The 18,102-nt window shown below is 48.9% G+C and overlaps 1 pseudogene across 1 annotated transcript in view; it reads right to left on the bottom strand.

Annotated features, from left to right (window-relative positions):
• LOC144943178 (cytochrome P450 1B1 pseudogene) overlaps window positions 1–11,330 on the bottom strand; it is a 28,333-nt pseudogene extending 17,003 nt beyond the window's left edge. Inside the window, exon 1 of the transcript XR_013639468.1 lies at window positions 11,250–11,330. The product of XR_013639468.1 is annotated as a cytochrome P450 1B1 pseudogene, transcript variant X2 (transcript). The remainder of the gene's footprint in view (window positions 1–11,249) is intronic.
• Window positions 11,331–18,102: the final 6,772 nt, after the last annotated feature.

The raw sequence follows: 18,102 nt of genomic DNA, 5'->3' as shown, positions 1-18,102 counted from the left end.
TGGTTAGCGCGCTGCGTTACCAAACCCGGTGACCCGAGTTCGATTCACGCTCACAGGGGCGAATCTACGAACCTATCCTGGGCCTCCCCTAGGACGACTCAGCCTTAAAGCGATTGTCCGTTTCGATGCGTGAATGTCAGCATTCCGGTGACGAAATCGACCTGGGCGTGGTGCTGACCACCCATTCCCTCGCGCGCCGTGGCAGCTTTACTTAATAGGTGCTCGCTAACAGCACTTGTCCAAACATTCTGTTCAGGTGAGGCTATGGGGACGGAGGTGAGCGGTGGGGGGGGAGAGTCATTGCCCGTGTAGGTGTGTAGGTATGTATGCATGTACGTGTGTACGCGTGTACGTGTGCACGTGTTGCCTGTGTGCCACGGGGCGGGGAGCGGTCAGCCGCTTGTTGTTTGTGATGCCCCGCGTCTCGCGTGACCGGGGCTCTCGGGTTTGCGTGCGAAGCTCCGGCTCCCAGCAGCAACCTCCCCGCCCCCCTCTCTCCCTAGAGCTGTGGGGGCAGCGAGTGACCCCCCCTCCTCCCCCCACCCCCAAGTGGGGGGAGGAGGGGGGGGCAGAAGGGGGGTGGAAGATTGGGTGGCGGACGGCTCCACAAGTGATTAAATTACCGCTGACCCCGGTGCAAGGGCTGCCCAGATGACCTCGCGGTGGACAAGAGGATGGCGACCGGCGTCGTTCCTTTTAGAAATCGGTTCACTCCGTGGGCAAAAAAAAACCCCGTGGCATTCAGTCGCTCGGTAAACTCGCGCGCGCGTCCCGTAGTTCACAATTGAGCCGCGGCTGAATTAGACCTTGGGCTCTGAGCCTCTTGCCCACGAACATTGGTGCTCTGTGGCAGTAGGGAACCCAGCAAAACATGGCAAGGTCGGCCAAGGTTGAGTGGAGCAGAGGTCAACTTGATTAGACACACACACACATGTATATATGGCGCTGTGATATCCGCTTCCACGGACCGTTCTCTATGAATGGAATCTTGTTCATCTTGTGACATGGCGTCGATTTGCACAATCAGGACTACAATTCGTACAACATTTAATTGCCTGTTAATTCAGCAGCAGCTTCTTCTCAGTCTCTGCTATAGGCACTTGGTGCTGGCTACCCAACCCCCTCGTGTGCCGTGCCGGCCTTCATACTCGCGAACAGCACTTGCCCCAACAGTCTGATAATGCGAGACGGGTGGTCTTTGTCTTTGTGCGCAATGTACGTGTGACTTGACACCCTGGACATCCTTGCAAACGAGACGGGATTATCCTTGTAAAAAATACACTTACTATTAAATAACCTTCATTTAAACAAACATATTGTAAGTGTTTTGATATGTGTTGGGAGGAAACTGGAGCATGATGATGATGATTATTATTATTATTATTGAATGATTACACTATGTAACAACACAATATGTATTCCTGGTTATTGTTATTTCGTAATTGCTTATGCCTAAAAAGTATAGAAAATGGCTATTATTCCCCACAAACTTTGCTTTTGTAACAAAGACAGTGCTATTTTGAAATTTACCTGTTTTCAATGAGAAAACTGGCGAATTTGTGTATTTTCGTTCACATAAAATTATAAAAAAAACAACATATTAATCAAAATTAACATGTATTTATACTAAAGTAATACAAAAAATGACTACAAAAGATGAATAAGTGAGTAGTTTTTCGAGATTTACGATTATACTCTAAATCACTTTCCCGAATCAGCCCCCAAATGTAGTCTCCCATCATGTTCTCGGTAGCGGCGTTCAAAGTCCAGTATGTCCTGGTGGAAGCGCTCGCTTTGCTCCTTCGAGTACGCTCCCATGTTCTCCTTGAATCTATCAAGATGAGCATCAAGGATATGGACTTTGAGGGACATCCTACAGCCCATTGTGCCGTAGTTCTTCACCAGTCTCAACCAGCTCCACGTAGTTTTCGACCTTGTGATTGCCCAGGAAGCCACGAACCACTGCGACAAAGCTGTTCCAAGCCACTTTCTCCTTACTAGTGAGCTTCTTGGGGAATTCATTGCACACCAGGATCTTCTTTATCTGTGGTCCGACGAAGACACCGGCTTTGACCTTTGCCTGAGACAGCTTAGGGAAAAAGTCTTGAAGGTACTTGAAGGCTGCCGACTCCTTATCTACAGCTCTGACAAATTGTTTCATAAGGCCCAATTTGATGTGCAGTGGTGTCATCAGCACCTTCCGGGGGTCCACCAGTGGCTCCCACTTGACGTTGTTCCTCCCCACATAGAACTCGGTCTGCTGTTGCCAGTCCCGCCTGTGGCAGTGCGCCTTGGTATCCCTACTGTCCCAAAGGCAAAGATAGCAGGGAAACTAGGTAAAACCGCCTTGGAGACCCATTAGGAATGCCACCATTTTGAAGTCTCTGATGACCCCCCATCCATACTCATCATTCAAGGCGTCCAGAAAGGTCTTGATGCTGTTGTAATCCTCTGTGAGGTGCACCGAGTGAGCCAGGGGAAGAGACGGGTACTTGTTACCATTATGGAGCAGCATGGCTTTGGGGCTCCTGGGTGAGCTGTCAATGAAGGGGCGCCACTAATTCTGGTTACAGGCGATTCCGATTGCCTCGAACAGACTGGTCACATTGTGGCAGAAGCAGCGCCCATCTTGACGGGTGAAGAAGCTGCAAAAAAGTTGGTGACGCTTCCTCTGATCTGCGACTTGCACACTTTTATCCAACAAGTTCCACTGCTTGAGCCGAGACGTCAAAAGCTCGGCATTGGACTTGGTGAGATCAAAATCTCTGATCAAGTCGTTGAGGTCTTTCTGGTTGGGGTAGTATGGGTTTCTCTCCTCAGCTCCACCTCTGAAATTGTCATCTGGATCTACGTCTTCCTCGCTGTCTGACTTGCTGCTGAAAATGGCTATTATTCCCCGAAAACTTTGATTTTGTGACCAGGACAGTGACATTTTAAAATTTACCTATTTTCAATGAGGTAACGGGTGAATCTGTGTCTTTTCGTTCACATAAAGTAAGAAAAAAGCAACATATTAACATGTATTTATACTAAAGTAATGCAAAAATGACTACAAAAGATTTAGACACCAAGGGGCACAACCACAGGCGGGACTGGCCACAGCGGACCGAGTTCTCTGTGGGGAGGAATAATCTCGAAAAACGACTCACTTCTAAATATTTTGCAGTAATTTTTGTAGTACTTTAGTATAAATACATGTTAATTTTGATTCATATGTTGTTTTTTTATGTGAAAGAAAAAACACAAATTCGCCCGTTATCTAATTGAAAATAGGTAAATTCCAAAATATCACTGTCCTGGTCACAAAAGCAAAGTTTGTGGGGAATAATAACCATTTTCTGTTCTTTTGAGGCATAAGCAATTGCGAAATAACACTTACTACCCAGGAGCAAAAATTGTGTTACATAGTGTAATTAAAGGTTGTTGTTACTGCTGTTGCTGCTATTGCTGCTGCTGCTGCTGTTGCTGCTGTTGCTGCTGCTGCTGTTGCTGCTGTTGCTGCTGCTGCTGCTGTTGCTGCTGCTGTTGCTGCTGTTGCTGCTGCTGTTGATTTTGTTGCATAAAGGCACCGCAAGAAGCCTGCTCAAACCTCCCACGTGACTCTCAAAACATGATTTCCCTCCGCGAACAAATGCACCCCTAACATTATGAAAGTGCCCTCACGTTCGCCCGCATTGTATATGCCACGTAAACACGCGAGCGATTTCGTTGGCTTTTAAAATTCGGCAGAGCCTCTGAATGCCTTTGGATATAAAGACTCACGCAACAAAGACAAAGTCTCCCCCGCCCCAGCAACCTCCCCTATAGCGTTAACAGACTGTTGGGGTCAAGTGCTGTTAGCGAGTAGCAGCACCGATGAAGGCCGGCACTGTGGCACACGTGGGGGGGAGGGCGAGGGGAGGCCACACCATCACCGGCCGCCGTTGTTTACGCACTAGGCACTCGTTTGAGGCTGAGTCGACCTAGGGGGAGGCCCAGGACCGGATCAAACATTTCGCCGTTGCCATCGAATCCGGATCGCCCGGGTTCGCGGTGCTGTGCGCTAACCACTGCGCCACCGCTCCTCTACGTATGCACGCACTCAATCGCTTCGTAACAATATCCATTGCTGGTTCAGAAAATGAAATTGCTGCAATGTTAAAACGTCTCATAATGGGGGGAGGTTGGGGGGGGGGGTTGTTCGCTCTGTAGAACAATAACACACGCGGCCTTTTGTCTGCTGGCGCCGAGTTTGGGGAAAAGCAATTCCCCATTGCAAAAGCTCACTTTACATACCTTAACTCAATAATAATAATATCATCATAATCATAATAATAGTCATATGACTTGTGTGCATTTTGAACAATCAACCCTTATGACTCAGCCAGCGTGGGGAGGTTTTCGTCCAGCGGTGTATTGATCATGGCTGTAATTATGATGTTAGTACGATTATTATTTCCACATTGACTGCATGTTGATGCCTTCATACGGCAGTGGACAAATCATGGCTGAAATTATTATTTTACTTTATTATCATCATCATCACATTGAGTGCATGTTGATGCCTTCAACCGGCAGTGGCTTTATCATGGCTGGAATTATTATTTTACTTTATTATCATCATCATCATCATCACATTGAGTGCATGTTGATGCCTTCAACCGGCAGTGGCTTTATCATGGCTGAAATTATTATTTTACTTTATTATCATCATCATCATCATCACATTGAGTGCATGTTGATGCCTTCAACCGGCAGTGGCTTTATCATGGCTGGAATTATTATTTTACTTTATTATCATTATCATCATCATCATCACATTGACGGCTTGTTGAGTCCATCACCCAACATTGGATCGATCATGACTCTTACTGCTGCGACTTGTTTTGATGATTATTTTTTTTAAATCAAATCGTTATAAACATTCATTCCGGCTTCAGTAATTGTGTTTCATTTGACAAATTCACGCCGCCGTGACATGTTGTAGCGGGAAACGTCGCAATTGTAAAAATTGTGAAAGCAGGCAGCGGATTGGTTAAGCTGGCCTTCATCCAGCAGTGGATCAACGGTGGCCAATGATCATGGTGACGGTGGAGGGAATTCGTAATAGATGACTGGGTTTGTATTACAAGATGTATTTTTTTTAAAAAGCGACATCTTCGTTTTTCGACAGATGCCACGCGAATTAAAGTAATTGACGTGTGATAATATTGGCATTTTGTGAAATCGATCAAGCGCGTTAAGGTTATCTCAAGTCAACATTATAATATGTTATCTGTACTTTAGATGCAGCGTATGTTTATATATACAGTACTTATATACGCGGTATTGTGTACTGTTGTAACAAGTGGATTGGCTCTCCGCCGCTTTCTCTCGGCTCTACCGTCACACTCATGGCCTGCGTCGTTTGCCGGTGGCTCAACAATGGACGTTGTTGTTCGGGAACGTTGGTTCAGATCTCTCGCAGCTCACTCGATCACGATCAGCACCGTCCACGGCACGTTCATAAATACGACGCCAAGAGCAGTGAGCAAAGGTGGGGGGGGGGGGGAGCATTCGGGGTTCGGGAGTCGAACTCGGGTCACCGTTCCCCGCGTCTGCCTCTGACGCGCCTGCCTCCACGGAGCTATGCAAACGAATGCAAAAACAAATAACAAGAACACGAAGACCTTTAAATATCACGGCTACACGTGCGAGATAGAAACAACTGCGCGTGCACATTAAACGGAATATATATATAAAATACACACACAATGTGTCAATTTAATCGGGATTTTTTTTTAAATATATAGCGTCTATAATTCGGTGTGCAAACATTGGCATTACGGAGACAAAGGTGGCCAGGCGTGGTGTTGCCTACCCACGCCGTGCCGGTCTTCATAGGTGCTCACTAACGGCACGCGTACAAAGACAAAGATTCCCCGTATAGCCTTAACAGAATGTTGGAGCAAGTGCTGAAAGCGAGCACCTATGAAGGCCGGCACGGCACCACACTCGGCCGCCTTTGTCTCCCTAGTGGCGATGTATTTTACACACCGCACCAGGTACTCATTTGAGGCTGAGTCGACCTAGGGGAGGCATAGGACCGGTTCAGATAATCGTCACTGGTGTTGACCGTGAGCGGGAATCGAACTCGGGTGGCCGGGGTTTTGTAGCGCAGCGTAGCGCTACACTACCGCTGCCCCCCCCCCCCCCACATACACATCAGTACACACATACACATCAGTACACACATACACACACACACACACCAGTGCACACACACATCAGTACACACATACACACATACACCCCAGTGCACACACACACACACATACCAGTGCGCACACACACATACACACCAGTGCACACACACACATATCAGTGCACACACACACACAAACACACCAGTGCACACACACACATACACACATCAGTACACACATACACACATACACCCCAGTGCACACACACATACACATCAGTACACACACACACACACCCCAGTGCACACACACACACATACCAGTGCACACACACATACATACACACCAGTGCACACACACACATACACACCAGTACACACACACACATACATATCAGTACACACATACACACATACACCCCAGTACACACACACACACCAGCACACACACACATACACACCAGTACACACACACATACATACCAGTACATACATACACATACACACCAGCACACACACACACACACACACCAGCACACACACACATACACACCAGTGCACACACACATACACACCAGTACATACATACACATACACACCAGCACACACACACATACACACCAGTGCACACACACACACATACACACCAGTACACACACACTTACACACCAGTACACACACACATACACGCCAGTACACACATATATACATACACACCAGCACACACACACATACACACCAGTGCACACACACATACACACCAGTACATACACACACACACACACCAGCACACACACACACATACACACCAGTGCACACACACACATACACACCAGTACACACACATACAAAGACACCAGTACACACACGGATACAACAACGCTCAAACACACCAGTACACACACAAAAATAAAACAAATCACACACAACAACAATGTATCTGCACGGAAATACCCGATGCGGTTTGTACAAAAAAGCAATGCATTGATTCCATGCTGACTGTAAATTACGCACTCCCATGAACGCCGTGCGACTGTTGACATCATCATTTGTGTGTCGAGACGGATAGAGCACACGTAGCAATGTCAAAGAGACACGTTGCGAATTAATGTGTTGTTATTTATATTTTCCACGACGAGGCTAATGTTTATATTTCGTGCGACGGCGACCCGTGGTGATTGAGTCACATGAGCAGCACGCGTTCTCGTCGTGTGCACGTCGCTGAGTCTATGTGTGTCTGTGGTTCTCTGTGAATGTTGTTGTCTTCGTGCGCTGTTGTGGTGTGTTGTTGTGGTGTTGTTGTTGTGCTGTGTTAGTGTGCTGTTTGTAACTGTGTGCGCGTTTCTGTTTTGTGTGTGTGTATGCTGTGGTGGCTGCGTGTTAGTGTGCTGTTTGGAATGTTGTGATTTGTGTGTGTACTCATATTTTTTGTGAACTTCAGAATAATTTGTGTAGTGGTGTGTGCGTGTGTGTGTACTGGTGTGCTGTATATTGTTTTTGTGTCCTGGTATTTTCCGTGTCGGCCTTCATAGGTGCTCGCGAGCCGGTGATCTTTGTGTCCTGTAAATTGTCTATTTTTTGTGCACTCGTGTTTGTGCGTTGTATACTTTAGTATTTGTGAATGTATACAGGCGTGTGTAACAACACTTCGCCCAACAATCTATCAAGGCTATACGGGGGATCTTTGTCCGTGTATATTGCTTTATTTGTGTGTTCGTTTTCCGTTTGCGGGTGTCTCTGGATTTTAAAATAAGCAAAGTGTGTCTCCGCGTGTGCCTGCTCATCTCCGTCTGTCTGTGCCACACGTGCATATTTTTACACGGCCATTATTAATTGTACATCACGTGAGATGCCTTACAATGATCGCTGTGCGTATCACGAACTGATCGTAGACAATCACTTCGAATCAATTCGCCTACGTTTGAATTAAATTAACGCCTGGTGGGGTGGGGGGGGGCGGAGTCCTGAATATGAAACGAATGCTTCGTTTTTTTTACGTTGCGAATTTTCAGAACATGACAATAACGTATATTTAAGCATTTAAATACAAAGACAATGTTCTCACCCGTGTTGCTTTTAACAGACTGTTGGTGCAAGTGCTGTTAGCGAGCACCTATGAGGACCGGCAAGACACACGAGAGAGTGGGTGGCCAGCACCACGCCCGGCCACCTTTGTCTCCCCAGTGCTGATGTTGTTTTTACCCATCGCACCAGGGACTCATTTAAGGCTGAGTCGACATAGGGGAAGCGGCCGGTTCAACAATTCGCCGCTGTTAGTGAGCGTGAGCAGGGATAGAACCCGGGTCGCCGGATTCGTAGCGACATCCGCTAACCACCACGCCACCGCTCTCCATGAGTGTACATACACACAGATATCAATTACATAATCGTTAGCAAATAGTCTGCATCCTGTAACACAAGCTGCAAATGATCAACAATACTGAGATGGTTTCGATTTAAAAGCTTTCGTGACTGCAGGGATTCATCTTCTTGGTTCTTTCGGTAAAGTCACGTAGAAGGGAAATAATAAAAATAAAACATAATAAAATATTAATAATGATTTAATGATGTTTTATTTTTAATAATTATTTCATTACGTAGTATTTTTATTATGTTATAATTTCCCTTATTAATAATTAATTTATAATGGTTTATTTGCATTATTTTATTATTTCCCTTCTACGTAACTTTACCGAAAGAACCAAGATGAGGAGTTCAAGAGGTGTTTATAAGAGCACTTCATCATCATCATCAGCCACGGTCAATCCACTGCTGGATGAAGGCATCGGTCAGCCGCCACCACCACGTCTCGCGATCACACGATGTAATTGATACTCCTGCAGCAAGCTCCGTCTCCCTGTTGGAGGTCCACCAAAGACCACGACGATGAAGGGCAACTTGATGAAGTGAACATGTGTCCCTTAATGTTTCAATGTGCAAGGACAACAACAACCGCCATTCGCCACTAAGTGGCGGTGACGTCACCACGACGCTTGTGCCAGGCCATGTGCAAGGACGCACACACACACACAGACACACCGAGTGAACGTCGTTTTGCAACGGAGTGCCGCGAGGTGAACATCCTAGCGCGAGCGGCATCCCCAGCGGGCCGCGTGAACGACTCTTCGTGTTTCACGCGCGGCACGTCGAACGAGACACGCGTGACCCCCCCCCTCCCCTCTGCCCCGCCCCCCGCAACAATAAATAGACTCGTACATATTTTCATTGGCAGAAATACGGCAACATCATCAACTTGAGTAATCAAACAAGCGCCCTCCCGTTCCCCCCCTTCCCCAGCATGTAATGAAATCCTCAGCTGTACATCATCGTGATGGGCACAGAAAGCAGACGCGTTGCTCTTGCAGCAATCGACATCGACAAATCGCGTCGCGATGTTCGCACGCGGTTGGGTTTACAGACGCTGTGCTCCCTCCCCCCCCCCAAATAAAGTCCCCTCCCCCCCACGTGCTCGTGGTTCTTGGGTGACAACATCACACGGATTCAACGTCGTCGTCGTCGTCATCATCGCCACCATCTATACGGCCAAAGAACTGCTTCCGTGTGTGTGTGTCTCTGCGCGTGTTTGGTTTGTTGTCATTTACGCGCACCTCCGGTGAACACGGTTGGCCACGTAAGGTGACCGAAAGAAGTTCAACGAACATACAACGTCGTCGTCGTCGTCATAGACCTTGGTCAATCCACTGCTGGATGAGGGCCTCCTTCCAACAAGCCGCCGTCCAGTCACACGATACGGGGCACGCGCTAACGAACGTACTTCGCTCGCGTTACAAGCAGGAAATGACACTTAATAATCGTAATAATAATAACAACAACCATACTGTAGTAATAGGTTTTTACCCTTTCAACTGGTACAAAAACTGACACCTTTATACAAGGCGTCATGTTTGCAATAACCACAACACAAGCAGTCAAAATGCAAACAAAAATAAACAACTCTGATGATGATAATGTATGCACTGTCCTTGAAGCTGATTGGTCCACACCCGAGACAGCTTTTCTTAGAGCCTAGTCTCCATTGGTGTTGGACCAGATGACGCCAAAAGGCGTACAACTCAAAGACAGCGCACTATCAGGGTATTGAGAGCTCGGGGTAAGCATTTACACTATGAGACCTCCTTTACCAGGGGCAAAATAGAGTAGTAGGTTTTTAGAGTAGAACAACCATACTGCTATTACAAATAATTACATCGATGCATTGAGTTGACTGGCTGGCTGCTGCCTGGACTCCTCTCCACGCCAACTCGATTGGTAGTGGCTGCTGCGGGCCGTTGCCACCGACACGAGCTGGGCAACTGGCTACACGGGATTCTCCGTGTAACTGATATGTATGTTGAACTTCTTTCGCACCGTACATGCGAAACGGCGGACTAAAAGGTGTGCTTTATAATATAGAGGGGAGGGGATTCTATGTACGTGTGTGTATCCATGCACGTGTGTGACTCCATGTACGTGTGCGTATCCATGCACGCGTGTATATCCATGTGCGTGTGTGTATATCCAGGTACGTGTGTGTATCCATGTACGTGTGTGTATCCATGTACGTGTGTGTATCCATGCACGTGTGTGTATCCATGTACGCGTGTGTATCCATGTACGTGTGTGTATCCATGTACGTGTGTGTATCCATGCACGTGTGTGTATCCATGTACGTGTGTGTATCCATGCACGCGTGTGTATCCATGTACGCGTGTGTATCCATGCACGTGTGTGTATCCATGTACGCGTGTATATCCATGTGCGTGTGTGTATATCCAGGTACGCGTGTGTATCCATGTACGTGTGTGTATCCATGTACGTGTGTGTATCCATGCACGTGTGTGTATCCATGCACGCGTGTATAGTCATGCGCGCGTGTGTATCCATGTACGCGTGTGTATCCATGCACGTGTGTGTATCCATGTACGCGTGTATATCCATGTGCGTGTGTGTATATCCAGGTACGCGTGTGTATCCATGTACGTGTGTGCATCCATGTACGTGTGTGTATCCATGCACGCGTGTATAGTCATGCGCGCGTGTGTATATCGAGGTACGCGTGTGTCTATAGCTATGCACGTGCACATACTCCCTTGAGCAGGAGAGAGTAGGCAGACGAGCGCGCCGGGGGAGAGCCGTGTTGGACCTCTCTAAGGACCGCGACTCACCTCTCTCCACCCCCTCTCTCTCTCTCTCACCCTCTCTCTCTCTCTCTCCGTCTTCCCTCTTTGCAGTCTCCCTCGAGGGTTTTTCTTTATTATTATTCTGCTGCTGCTGCCAAACTTTCTCAGGACCCCGCCAGAAGCGCCGCGCGAACTCCCTCGATGCGCGCCGTCGCTCTGAGTCGCGTCCCACCGAGCAAACATTTCAAGGGGCATAGAAGAAGGGGCTCGCCTGGCGAGTGAGTGGCGGGTCTGGGGGGGAGGTGATTGCTGTTTGGCCGAGGGGGGGGGGAGGGTATAAAGAGTTTTACAAAGCGCGCACCAGACAAGCGCGGATGAACACGTTGAAGTACACGTGTGTGTGTGCGCGTGTTAATAGGGTGTGTGTCGTGGGGAGCGGTGGTGTAGCGGTTAGCGCGCTGCGCTACGAACCTGGCGACCCGAGTTCGGTTTCCGCTCACGGCCAATGCCCAGTAACGATGATTTGAACCGATCCTGGGCCTCCCCTAGGTCGGCTCGGCCTCAAATGAGTACCTGGTGTGATGTGTGAGCATCGCCACTAGGGAGACAAAGGCGGCCTTCATAGGTGCTCACTAACAGCACTTGCCTCAAAAGTCTGTTAGGCTAGACGGGGGATCTTTGTCTTTTGTAGGGTGTAAGAGTGTGCGTGTGTGTGTGACCAGCAGCACTTGCTCCAACAGTCGGTTAAGGCTACAAGGGGGATATTTGGTGTGTGCGCGTGTTCTGGCCTTCTTAGTTGCTCGCTAACAAAGGCGGCCGGGATTGGTGTTAACCACCTTACGTGGCCAATCGTCCTTGTCTGTTGTGAATGGTGTGGGCAGTACTACACCATTACACAAAGACACGCGCAGTCCTCAAATATTCCACTCTGACCATCGATAGGTCGCGTGTGGTGGCCTATAGAGTTGGTAGGGCCGCAAAATGCCATCTCTGCCAGGACGTCTGGCCACACCCCACTTACGAAGGCCCTCTCTCGAGCTCCCTCGAGTGAAAGCCCTTCCACAAACAGCGGCGTGAGCGAGACGATGTAGCGGCGCTATATGATGTTTACACATCTCTACGTGATCCACCAACTGCTTTGCCGACTGGACTTTCGTACCGAACACATCTCTGCACGAATGCTCCAATTGTTGAACCCCCGCTGAATGGTGGTGGGTATAATTCGTTAAACATTTGCGGAAAATTCTGTGGAAATTTGTTTACATTCAGTGGACATTCATGAGAAATTTACATTTGTTTTTGTGAGAAAATTCCCTGGAAATTTGTGGAGAATTTCGTCAAAAATTGTGGGAAATTCCATACAAATCCGTGGAACATTCCGGTAAAAATTTTTTTTAACATTCTCCGTAGGAATTTGTGGAAAATTCCGTTCACATTCGTGAAATATGCCGGTGGAAATCTGTGGAAACTTCTATGGAAATTGCCACGAGCGGCGAGGTTTTTGTATTTGTCGAGATGAGCGATACAGGACGAGACGCGAATCTGCCAAGCGTGCACGCAGAGCCACACGGGCTGAGAAGGGCCGCCCCTTTGCTCCATCAAGGTTAGGATAGTAATAATTATTTATATACGCATATTTTTACTATTTTGTTTAGCCTAGCCTACATGTACAGTCTTCCGCGCAGCACATTACTTAAGGGAGAGTCATTTATTGAGCTTCTGTCCGTGCGAGTGTTTGTGTGCCCGTGTGTTTTAGAGATGGAGCGGTGGCGCAGTGGTTGGCGCACTTTGCAATGAACCCGGCGACCCGAGTTCGATCCCCGCTCATGGCCAACAGCAGTGGCGATTATCTGAACCGTTCCTGGGCCTCCACGCGATCAACTCAGCCTTAAATTTGTGTCTGGTGTGGTGTGCACACATCAGCATTGGGGAGACAAATGAGACCCGAGTGTGGTGCTGGCTACCCAACCCCCTCGCGTTTCGTGCCGGCCTTCATAGGCGCTACTCGCTAACAGCACTTGCCCCTACAGTCTGTTAAGGCTACACGGGGGAACTTTGTCTGTGAATGTGTAACGCGGGGCCTGTCATGTGGAACGCGCGCTCCGGTTCGCTGCTCCTCCACCCGGCCGGGGTTACTTCGAGGGTGGGTGGGAGGTGGGGAGGATGAGAGGTTGGAGGTGGGAGGGAGGTGGGAGGGAGGGAGGGTGAGAGAGGATGGAGAAAGTGAGAGAGGATGGGAGGGATTACGGGAAAGGGAGTGAGTGATGATGGGAGGGAGAGAGTGAGGAATAGAGGGAACAAGTGGGGTGGGGGGGAGACGGAGGATGAGAGTGAGGATTGGACAGTGAGGGAGGGAGGGTGACATCAGCCCTAAGAAAACGTTCGCAAATCACCGCGCCAACACACAAAGAGGGGGGGAGGAGGTGGGAGTAGGGGGGGGGGCGATACTCCACAAACAAAAGGGCGCTCTCCCCTTCCACCGCAGGTTGTCAGCGCCCCGGGAGGCTCTCGGCTCGGCCTGGCGCGCGGGTCAGAGCGGGCCGGGTCGCCCTCTCTTCTGCCCCATCATTAACGACGCCAGCGAAAGGTGCTTTTGATGCCCGGTGACTGATTGCCGGGGATTGAGCCGCGTGTTGATTCTGGCTCCGTGTGGGTCACCGTAAAAGTCAAAAAGAAGGCTTGCGGCAATGGTCAGCGCATTGGATGCACACACGTAGATGGATGCACACACAAACCCACGAACCTGGCTTGGATTCCCGGCGATTAATACGCGAACCGTCGTGATGGAGATACCACCACAAATGTTAATGTTACATGCGTAAAATATCGTATGCGTTCGGACCAACCTCCTGTTAGCCTACACGGGGGAGTTCTATGATCCGGTTTTACCATTCCGGTGCTCATCAGCCGTATCGGTCTCACCACTCTGAAGAAATGAGTTGAAAACGAATTTCTTTTGAACGACTTTTCGTGTTCAGTTTTTTGTCTTCCCCCCGCACTTCCGATTAGCACGGCTGGCTACGAACGGCGCGTAAGAAGTTCACAGATCACAAGTACAAAGATCCACCGTATAGCCTTAACCGGCTGTTGGGGCAAGTGCTGCTAGCGAGCACCTATGAAGACCGGAACGGTACACGAGGAAGTGAGTGGCCAGCAACACGTCCGACCGCCTTTGTCTCCCGAGTCGCGATGTTTAGACATCGCGACAGGTTCAAATAATCGTCACTGTTGTTGGCCGTGAGCGGGAATCGAACTCGGGTGGGCGGGTTCACAGCGCAGCGCGCTAACCACGACGCTACACACACACACAGCCACAACCTTCACCCCCTCGACTCGCAACACTCATGGCCCCAGGTCACTCACACAAATGAGACGTATCCCGGCCCTCTTGAGATCCCACCCCGGGGTTAAACGCAACGAACTAAACTGAGCCCATGTGGTTTGGTGAGAGCCACGACTCCGTCCGCTCGATCGCTTTAACGTACTCTCAACAACACTGTGGCCTTAAAATGAACATAAATATTTTTTTAATCGGGGACGTTTCGGACGATGTCCCTTCTTCGTGACTTATACAATTGTCGCCGATTACATATGGATATTATTTACATTTTAAGGCCAGGATAGTCGATACGGAACATGTTGAGTTTTGTGTGTGTGTTATGGTTAAACTATTATTGTGCACCACTGCCAACGCAGCAGCAGCAGAAACAAATATTGGCGTGTCGTGGTTTGACAAAGAGAATATTCTGGGTCACGAGTAAGATATATATACGCGTAGTAATGAACACACGAATATAATGTGGCAAGGTGGAATCTGCAACATTTTATATGTGTATGTGTGTGTATATACATCGATGTTATGGAGCTTCTGTGGAGGCTTGGCGGATGTCGGTGTGACGCCAATATTCGTGTTGGAAACTCTTGACCACCCGACACGAGTCGCCACGTTCGCAACGACTCCACCGATTGACTCCAGCTGGCCAGCGCACGCCATCGCGGTCAGAACTCTGACCGATAATGCCCTCCTCCTGCTCCTCCCTCCTCTTCACGCGGTGCCTTGAGACTCATCCACCGTCGTAAAGACGACGCGGGGAATATATTCGACAGTGAAATGGTGACGAATCCAACATGCTTCATCTCGCCTCGGAGAGACGCGATCCCACGCGCCGGTATACGCTGTGGCCTCGCTGAAGAGCATGACGCTGATGCCACTAAAAAGCGAACAGACTCAACGGTGTTTTCAAGGAAAAAGTAAATACTCGGCGACGTTTCGGTGAACGGCCCTTCTTGAATACTAATCGGCGCACCTTTTACCGCGCTAATCCACATCGGGATGAACACGTATGCAATCAACGCATTCATTCCGTTTCGCTGCGAATATCATTCAGAACACGGTAATATTTTTTCACGTTCTCGAGACACGCGCAGAGTTTGCGTTAAATTGAGCACACGCGTGATAGTCACGATAATAGGATGGGTATACACCGTGGCATATAACGCGTAATGCCAATCCACTGCTGGATGTAGGACTCCCCACCTCGTGTCGGTCACATGGGGTAGTCGCGTGACCATACTTCACCACGTTGGTCAGTGCGCGTTGGAACAGCTGGGGTTGGGAACGGCGGGGGTTGGGGGGGGGGGCGTTGGATGTAGAACCCGGTGTGGATATCGTTCGCCACTGACTTTAGCCGTGATCGGGGAAACGAACTCGGAGTTTCAAAGCCTGATGCACTACCCAACCACTGCTCCACCGCTCCACCCCGTACAATGTAAACGATAATAAAACAATTATATAGATATAATGATCCCGTATACAATATGAACACGTGTATATACAACGTGGTGTATACCGCCAAAGGTACGATAGGGCTATGCTAAACGCTGCGGCATTGCCACACTGGCAAACACGGATTTCATCCGTCTGCTCATGCCAACGTTCAGAATGTGATTGTACGTTTACGAGCAGAAACAGGTCTCGTTTAATAAAAGAAAAGATGATCATCGCTATAACAAATCTATGATATCATCAGTGTGTATTCATATATATATACAATATATGGGCTATGCACTCAAATTGATGAATTCGGATGAATAGTAATAGTCACCCTTGGCAACTTTTAAATAATTGCTGATGGCCACGATTTATGTTTTAAATTTAACGTCTTTTTGGCCGTGACTGTCCGTCCCTCCAGCCAGCAAAACTTAAAAATAGAAAATATATTATACGGCGTAGCCTCTGCGTTTTATTTGGCATCTTATGATTATTTGACTGTTTAATTATCCCCACCCCATTATTTTAATATTATTATGAGCGTTTTGACAACATTTTACTTTGCGTGGCCTTGAACCTTGTGCTATGGCAGGCGCTCTATTGATTAATATTATTGTTGGTTATGATTTGCCCTGTATCGTTGTTGGTGGGTAGCAAATAATTTAAACATTCGCCTATTCATTACGTAAACAGGACCTCCCATTTTAACACGTCGGCTTTCTCGACCAATATTATCCATAATACAGTTTTTTTGGGTTAGATCGCGTAAATATATAAATGTGTCGTTAACCCCGCCACCACCCGACACAGCCAATTAGTAAGGGTTGTCACGTAAACAGAACATGGCAATTCGTTAACGAATTCGTTAACGAATTGCCATTAATATGGCCTGTACATTAACAACATGATTCTACGATGAACTCATGTGAATGCATCATCATCATAATTACCAACAGCTGCGAGTGATCTACTGCTGGATGAAGAAGCTCTGCATAACCCAAGCAGCCGTCATCTCTCCGACGGTTTTCACGATTCAACAACAGCAACAACAACAGCAACAACAACAATCAGCGCAGCTCCTACGCACACGTGACCACTCCCATCTCCGCCGTTGGACGTTCCTCTCGTGCGCGTCCCCCCCTTGTCCCCTCTCCTCTGGCTGCTCCGGCTGACACTGCGGCCACACGGACCACGCGTCGCTATCACAGCGCGTACGGCGGTGCGTAGGACCACATCGATAGTCGGCTGTGAGCTGACGCAGGGCAGCCAGTCAGCCGCGTCTTCGTCGCTGTGCTGTAAGCAGCCTGCGAGCCGATTGCATCCCTTTGCATGCGCCCGATCTCTCGTGCGGATCCCGAAAGCTCATTTTACTGGTCAGGAAATGGATGTGTGATCGATGACGAAGATCCCATCTCCCCCCCCCCCTTCAACAAACTGTTGGGGCAAACGCTGTTCGCGAGCACCACGACTGCCGGAACGACACACGAGGGGGTGGGTGGCCAGCACCACGCCCGGCCGCCTTTGTCTACCCGGTGGCGTTGTTTGCACACCGCGACACGTACTCATTTGAGGCTGAGTCGACCTAGGGGTGGCGCAGGACCGATTCAGATGATCGCCTTGAGCGGGGGAATCGAACGCGAGTCGCCGGGTTCGTCGCGCAGCGCGCTAACCTCTACACTACCGCTCCCCCGCACATTTACATACACCCACACACATTTACTCTGAAGTCGCTCCATCTCCCCATTCATTTCTCGGAAGCCACGTCGTCCCCCCCCCTCGTTGTTTTATAAGTGGTGATGCGCTTGCGAATTTGGCATGGCGAGTCTTAGTCAGTCACTGTAATGGACAGAGCAGACGGCGGCGTGCCGTTGCGCGTTGTGGGTGAGCGTCGGCGAAAGGGGCGGTCGGTTTGAGGACTGGAAGGAAAGTTGGACTGTTTGTCATTGGGACGCGATTGAAGGTGGCCTTCGTGAGGAATGCGTGAATTCTTCAAACCGCAGCGCGCGCGGTCGCATTGATGAGTTCACAATCCTCATTCCCTTGCGTCT

The sequence above is a fragment of the Lampetra fluviatilis genome, chromosome 30, assembly GCF_964198595.1.
Source record: "Lampetra fluviatilis chromosome 30, kcLamFluv1.1, whole genome shotgun sequence".
Classification (NCBI taxonomy): Eukaryota; Metazoa; Chordata; class Hyperoartia; order Petromyzontiformes; family Petromyzontidae; genus Lampetra; species Lampetra fluviatilis.
This window is presented reverse-complemented; position numbering and strand designations above follow the sequence as displayed.